This window comes from Crassostrea angulata, chromosome 2, assembly GCF_025612915.1.
Source record: "Crassostrea angulata isolate pt1a10 chromosome 2, ASM2561291v2, whole genome shotgun sequence".
In the NCBI taxonomy this organism is placed as follows: Eukaryota; Metazoa; Mollusca; class Bivalvia; order Ostreida; family Ostreidae; genus Magallana; species Magallana angulata.
The window spans coordinates 33,811,513-33,819,939 of record NC_069112.1 but is presented as its reverse complement, the minus strand read 5'-3'; the positions used below and the strand labels follow the sequence as shown (position 1 = coordinate 33,819,939).

Sequence of the window (8,427 nt, the reverse complement as noted above, 5' to 3'; positions counted from 1 at the left end):
TTGCGTTACACAATACCTGTTTTTTTTTTCTTTACTGTACATTGATGAATAACCTTATAACGATTGATTTTTCATTCTCTATCAAAATCCAAGACCACAGAACGCTAAATTGTTTAATCTTATTATTGGTTAATGTGATAATTTCTGAAAGACAAATCGACTATCGGTTTAAAGCGAAATCCACCGTATATTTTGACCATATTTTGTGTTTAGCATGATCCAAATCACATTTAATAAAGTAAACTTTTTCATAATGTCTTAAAATTGCATTCATGATTTTTTTGTAGGAGCATTTAAGAAGAAACCTAAAACATTACAATGTTTTAAAGAGGATGTAGATTTTGCTTTATTGCAACATACTGCAAATGGCACCGAGTCTCCCACAGTGGCAACACAGGATTTAATTCCATATCTTGAAACACATCAAACTTCTGACAGCATAGAAATAGAAGTCATGGAGACGGAATCGTCTATCCAGGAGTTGGGCCCTGTCATGGAGACAGAATCTATAATCAAGACAACAGAGGATTCGAACTTGATGCCTGAGAGGCAACAACATGCTGACAGCACAGAGATGGAGGATTCAGACCTACAGCCAGAAATGTCAAGTAGCAATGATGACAATGAAGTTGATCCTGATTTTGATTTTGACAAGGAGCTTAAAATGAAAAGGCAGACACCAGAACCTCCTACTGTGACAACTGAGGTTTTGAGCTTGATGGATGGGTCGCACGGAAGACCTCCTCGTTGCTCGCAACGAGATCGTGTCTATTTTTGTTTTACTATTGTTGATAGTTTAACAATTTCAGCTATAAAGACTTAACATATAATAAAGACAAGGTAATTTTTTTTAGTTCAGTATTATGACATTATTTATGTTTGTGGCATGTTTTCTTTTATTTACCTCCAGTTAGTTAAACCCAAGGCAAGACAAATAATTTTTTTCAATCCACTTGGTGAAACCCTTTTACAAAAGACGATGATTCATGAGAACTGAAGGTACATTATATATGAACAAACATACATTATATACTTGTTTATCATTTTGGGGGATAAAAACTAGTTAATCATATTGGGGGATAAAAACTAATGCAACTTAGTATAATCAGAATGTATATAAACCATGTAGATAATTGATTCCATGTTAAACATGCCCTTTCTGGATAATTAACTCTGTCAGGTATGTTTTAGTTATTTCTTCAATCAAAGATTTGCAACTGGTTTAGAATCAAGCACGTCAAGTATCCAGAATGGGAATTGGACCCTGCATACAGTAGATCACAGCAAACAGCTGGATAGCCATAACTGTGGCGTTTTTTTCTCCTTGTAAGCATTCCTTTGAAAAAATGAAATTATAATTGGTATTCTGTTGTTACAAGTCCCTTAAATTGCTGTTGGTATTTATCTAAAATTGTTATTATTTTTTTTAGTATTGTGCAAGACACTTTTCAAAGGAAAACCTTTTGAACATTTCTCCTGAAGAATTGAGAGTAAGCAGAGTAAGAATAGCAAAGCGTCTTTTAATGTATCAAGGTACATGTACTAATTATATTACGTTATAATTTACTTAAATTAGATTTTCATATTATATCACTACACTTTTTACAGAGATTTTCTGAGAGAGACTGTGAGGGATTGTTGGATGCCAGGAGACATTGTGGCTGGTACAGAATTCCAGAAACTGTAGGGAAAATAGAATCCAACATTCCACCACTTCCTGATAATGTACAGACTCGATTTTATGGCTTCAACATTGTCGGTGACTTTGGTGATGGGTAATATGTTATTATTATTATTTTGAATTTCATAAATCAAACATTATTTTTAGTTCATAAATAGTAATGTGTTTTATCTTTTAAGTTAATTGTGCTTAATTACCAGTATTACCTCACTCATAAAATCCCTAGAACATTTAGTTGATCTTTTTAATATGGATGGTTGCAACTTTTAAAAATGTGAGGAAAAATCCTCCACACATGTTAATTGCCTTTAGCTTCCTTTAGATGATACAATTTACCAGATCAATTGTTTTCACTGTTTTTTTTTAGCTACATTGATCATCTACCATCTTCCATACAGAAAGATAAGTTATGTCCCTTGACAACAGGGTTTTCTCCTAGCGAAAGTTTGTTTGCATCCATTAGCATTCTAATATGGGGAGATGTGAAAAAAGTGCAGTTTTTAAGACTGGCAGTAGTATGCCATGAAATCACTGTCAAGTAAGTATTTGGATCCAATAACCTTTTTGTAAAACTAATTAAACAAATCAAAACATCACAACATTGCAATGATACATTGGTTAATTGGTTACTTTGAGATAAAAACAAATCTTGGCGGAAACAGATAACTAATTTGAAATCAGCAAGGAGTCTTTATTTATTTGTAAATTAAAGTAATATTGCAAGGGTTTATTCACTTAGGTATGCATATAAATTCTTTATATTACAGCGTAGAGAAGACTTAATTCGACTTGAAATGGACCCTAAGTCAACGAAAAGCTCTCCTGATGCACGTATGATTGTTTGAATGTTTCTACATTGAAACTTATGATATCCTTGATTTAAAATAAATATGCCCATACTATGCAGCAACTTTATAAATTATATGATCGTTTTCAAAACAAAATATTAAAGTACATGATTTTTTAAAGTATAATAACAATACTGATATGTTCTATCGTGCTTAATGTTGTAGGTGAACTGCACTTGAAAGCTATAGCTACACTAGCAAAGCGAACAATTACTATGTATTTAAACAGTGGGGAGAAAGAGCATGTCCATCCAAATGAGAACAATAAATCCATTGTTCCTAATGTTTGGCTTCTTGAAATGAAAATGAAAGAACACACAAGCATTTTTGCCTTTGGTGTATAGTTTCCTTGTTAGAAGAGGGCAGAAGTTTTTTTGAGAAATGTGGAGCCAAAATATATGGATTATGTCAGGGAGATTTTGGTGACAAAATAACATGTTCTACGTGTGGCCAAAAATATCACAAGCACTGCATTGACGTTTCAGCCGAACCTTTCAAATGTGGATGTCATGTCCCTATGCCCTATCAGGTCAAAGAGTAAATATTGTTCTTCATAAATTAGTATACTGCAACACATTGTTAATATCAAAATAATAATTAGAATAATTGGTTTTGATTTTAGTGAAAGATTCTTTGAAACCGATGACAAGTTTTTTAGAATTCTGAAGGAAATAGACATACAAGTATGTTACATATTGAGCACTGCATGTGAATGTCATTTTTGTATGATTATCGGTAATTTAATCAGCTTTTTAGATTTAATTATACCTCTGCAAACAGGATTTGAGGGGGTATATAGGAATCACTTTGTCCATTCATCCATCTGTCAGTACAATCATGTCCAGTCAATATCTTTCTAACATTGGAATTTCTTACTAAACAGTCTTACATGTATTTATGGGCAAACACTTGGTGCGGGTTTTACTGTCTAATGACAGCATCTAGTTGAATTTGTGCTCGATTTACGCTATGGAGAATCTGTAAAATCGGTGGTAATTTTAAAAACTTTTCACATAATTGCTCCTTTAAAGCCCACACGATACCAAGTTGATCTACCATGGTTCAACAGCAGGGTTGATGAACTTAACAGAAGAAATTCAGAGTACATTAAAGAAGTGGAGGGTGTAGCTGTCTTTCGTCTTTCAGGATTCCTGAATCCCCCAAATCGGTCTAATGTCTACCTTGATGATGGAGTTCACCTTAACGAACAAGGGCACAGAAAGTATTTTAATAACACCAGAGCTGTGGTTGTTTCAACCCTCAAATATCTGCACAGTGGTGGGTAAAGTTAATTGCTATGATTAAATGCTTATCCTTATAAAGCAGGTGCTAATTATCAATGCATATATTAATGCAAACTATTCTCTTGTTTTAAAAACTTTATTAGTAGTTTAATTTATTATGGATACTTGTTGGTGTATCACCTCTATATGGTTGAGGTTAGCACTGAAGGTTTTTTTAATTGCATTAATATTCCATGTTGAATGTAAGATTCCATTTAACATACCCCTAAATGGTGGGGGATTCTTTAATTTAATTGCGTATTCCTATTCGCAAATTTTTCAATGGATTTTTCCATCCATACCCCTATATGGTCGGGGTTAATTGCATCATATGTATATGTGTATGCTGAAGGAACAACCCATTGTGTGAATATTTTTGAACCCCTATAAAGTCGGGGTTATTGTCCTATTAATACACACATACGCAGTTTATTTATGTCCCGTTGGGCTTTTAATATATACCCCTATATGGTCGGAGTTAATTACATTTTTGCCATATATGTGCAAATATTTCTTAACTGACCCATTTGGTAAAGGTGTTTATACTATACCCCTTTGTCGGCCTATATGGTTGGGGTTATATTATATGCAAATACCCGCTTTTTCACATGCTTCTTCGTGGTTTCTGTTGAAAGATATCCCCTTTTTTTTTAAAGCAAAGTTTAAATCGCATTTATAAAATATTTCCAGATGAATTCCAGTGGGGAAGGTAGGAGAAAAACAAGGACTAGACCTCCCGCAGCAGCTGGATCAGCCACACAGATGAAGGCGATGATGCATGAGGAGGCAGGTTGTAGCTCCCAAAATGCTGGTCAGCCTGGTGATGTTTTACCTATACAGCCGCAGTTGGTTGCAGTGGTGACAGAACAGGCGCTGTTTCAAATTTGCGAAAAACAAAGCAGCGTAGACTCTGGTTAAAAAAATTAGTATAGGTTATGATAGAATCATGGACGATGGCATAATTATTATACACTAATTATATTTTTTTGCGGCCCATTTGACGCGTGCGTCAGTATGTTTTCTGGTTGAAAATATTGCTAAAGAATGTTTTTTCAAGCGTGAAAAGAAAATTCTAGGACTCCTTGATATACGATGTAGCATTTTTGAAATGAATAGAACTGACAGTTCTGGCGATATCTGCTAATTACACCCCCTCCCAAATAAAATAGTAACTAACCTGTAAAGAAGCCTTAAACTTGTTTGGAAAAATGACATTGTCCCACTTTGCAAAATAGACCACAAGATTAAATAGGAGAAAATGAAAGTATTTATTCGGATGCTCTAAAAAGGAAATTAGGACGCACAAGTTGAAATTCAAAGAAAAAAAGGGAAAAAATGATTTTGAAGCTGCTATATTTGAAATTTCTGTAGGGACAGTAACTGCATGAGATGTTACAGCGCCAATTGTGGCAACCTCTACGTCACAAGCATTTAATTTTGCTTTGATGTCTTTAAGCAACAAAATAAAGGAACAACGTAAAGAAATAAAGAGTAGAAAACTTCTTTGTGAAGAAAAAAATAGAGACATCTAAACATTTCGCGCAAAATATAGTCTAAGAAATGACAGAAAAAGAAAAAAATTAAAAGAAGTGGTTGATGAATAGTAAAAACAAAAACAATAAGAGAACTAACAAAACATTTTAGGAACTTGAGAGATAATGCTAAACTTTGCTAACAGTAGAAATATAATAAAACTGCATGTTTAATGAAAATTTCGTACTGGATATTGTTTTATCGATTCTCTTGAGTTTGTATTAAAAGAAATTCTCAGTGGTTTAAAGGTATGAAAATGAAGGGGACATATTTGTAAATTTCAATTCTAGACGCAGTCAAAGTGCAAACTTCAGAAATATCTTTAAAAAAATTTATATTAGAAACTTTCAAAAGCAATACATTTTCAACCCTAATAGCAGATTACATAATTTAGAGGCACAAATATTTTAATCTCGTAATACCATTTCAAAATTGGCTTGGCATGTCTATCTAAAGGCTCTCTTTCCTAATTTTGTTCTTTCTTATGGGGAAGAATTGGGTCTGCGCATTTTATGTCAGACACGTCCTTTATCAATGAGACTTCTCATTAAAGCATCGGCTACCTTTCGAAATCTGGAGAATTCTGTGTTTCTCTCATTTAAAAAAGTATTGTTGTATACTTCTTCGTCGCGCATATGTCTTAGAAGGCTACAAAAATTCAGATCCGCTCCGTCTTGTTTTTCCTTATTTCCACCTCCAGCCAGTAAGCCATTGTTTGAAAATCCATAAGGTGATATTCGAGAATATTTTCCACCCTTTTCTCGAAAACATTGACGGCATATTTAGTGTTGTTTTATTTATGTTTGAATTATCCTGATTTGACATGGGATTTTTCAACTGTTCCTCCGTTTCCGATGTCCTATGCGCGTAGCTAATATATCGAGTTGCATCTCGGGTTTGATGACAAGCTCTTCGCAAGTGTTCAAACCTACACCAAAATCGCCGTAGCCACCTTCATTTAAATTCAGACAAATCACACATTCCCTCAAAGGCCAAATTTTCATTCGCAATCGTTTTGCATTGGCCTATTTGATTTCATGGTGCAAATTATAAACTGTAATCTAAGCTATATTTGGGCGAGAGTTAGAGGGCGGTTTCGACCCGAGTCTATTTCTAGCGGATTCTTTTTGGAACCATGTCATCATCCGATATATTCCAGCAACGAATGTCAGAAATTCTTGGAAACATCGATGGAGCTGATGCTATAATGGACGACGTTATAATGTACGGGCAATCCAAAGAGGAACATGACGAGGGTATAGACCGTGTGTTGGACAGAATTCAGGAGGTTGGGTTTAAACTCAAAAGAGCCAAATCCAAGTTCAGAAAGCAGATCATTGAGCATTTTGGACACATGATTAATTGAATTGGGATCAGTCCTTGTCTTGAACGTGTGTGGGCCATCCGAAAACTTGCGGTTGATTGGTTTCCGATCGAGGCATTCATGTTGCACGGACTCCTTCATGCATGAACTACACATTGTAGTAATATGTTTGAAAAAAAGAAAACATTATAAAATACAAAATAAATTTATTCTTAGAAAGAATTTCTAAGGTAATTGTATTATTTTGCACCGATAGTGCAGCCTTACTTCACGTGCAGTGTCGTTAATACAGCCTGAATCACGTCTGCACCTTTTTGAAAAAACCCCGGTGGCACTACATCCAACATAGTAGTTAAAATGATATTGAATTCTTGGAAGTAATGTAATGTAAATTTTGTATATAGTGCCACCCGGTAAATTCTAAACTTTCATGTATAACTTTACTATTCAAATTCAAATACTTAACAAAACGCTTTAAAATTTTCTTTTTCATTCTTAATTTTGCTTATCTTTACTAGTTTATTTTAATAACAAGGAAGATTCTGTATACACGTTTGACACTGATTTTTTTCAATTTTATGGCCTTTTGACCTATTAATTTTTAAAATATTATAGCCATTTTATTAGTTAAATAGGTGATAATACTTTAAACTGTTTAGCCTCAGGCAAGTCGGTCTTCCTATTTGTATAATTTCTTACGTAAGATTAAATAAAGCTTTAGTGCAAATTTCGGAATAAATGTTTTGTATCACATGGCTAAAATAGTGTGTTTTGATTGGATACTTGTTGGTCAGTCGGAATTCGATATGTATACTCACGCCCAACTTTTGGCTCATTCCATTGCGAGCTCAACAAATATACGTATCGACAAGCCATACTCCGACTTTGTGTGTTATTTGCAGGTATGTTATAATTGTTATACTATTTGATATTCTGATCTAAATGTATTATTATGTTAAATGTTCCGTGTGTTACTTTAGGTTAGAATTTGTGAGATTTACAATCATGTTTATTTTTATTATTTATAAGATAGTAAGGAAACTTATTAAAGATAACCGTTATACGTTTTAGTTTTACTATATTTTCTTTTCATACTTTTGCATTGTTATGTTTACTAGTTTTAATACATTTTTGATGAAGCGAAATATTGTTTGATGTTATGTAAAAATAATTGAATTTTGCACTTCTCTGAAAGCTCTACTGTACAGGAAGTGACAAATCTCATAACTATTCATATTTCGAGAACACGTTTAAGATATTGAAATTGTGAAAACGATAAATGTATTTTTGTTTAGTTATGAAGAATAATATTGCTAATCATTTTGTGTTCTCTTGATGAAAACCTTAAATGCTTCATCGAGAAACTTAATTGTTTATTATGATAAGGATATAATTTAGTTATTGAACTCAACTGTAGTGTTAGAGTTTGTATATGTGTTCTTTTCTTTAAAAATTGTTGATCGATTAGTACTTTGTAGCAAGTCGCATAATACAAACATTCTTCTGAGAAATGAAACATAAGTTAGATAATTCAATGTGATTAATTGATAAAACATGTTATGTTTCAACTTGAGACACAAAACTGTTATGGTGTTATGTAATCAATTTTTGTCTCAATGCAAAGAATTGTCATGTCATGTACATGTATAATGCATTGTATTAACATGTTGTTTTGTATATTCATTCCATTGCGAGCTCAACAAATATACGTATCGACAAGCCTAATTCCGACTTTGTTATTTGCAGTTAGTGCACAAA

General features: G+C 33.3%; 1 long non-coding RNA gene across 1 annotated transcript; it reads left to right on the top strand.

Annotated features, from left to right (window-relative positions):
* The first annotated feature begins 810 nt into the window (after positions 1 to 810).
* LOC128173761 (uncharacterized) lies at positions 811 to 3,733 on the top strand. The gene is made up of 3 exons (XR_008242560.1): positions 811 to 1,775; positions 2,049 to 2,219; positions 2,449 to 3,733. It is a non-coding gene; the product is annotated as an uncharacterized LOC128173761 (long non-coding RNA).
* Positions 3,734 to 8,427: the final 4,694 nt, after the last annotated feature.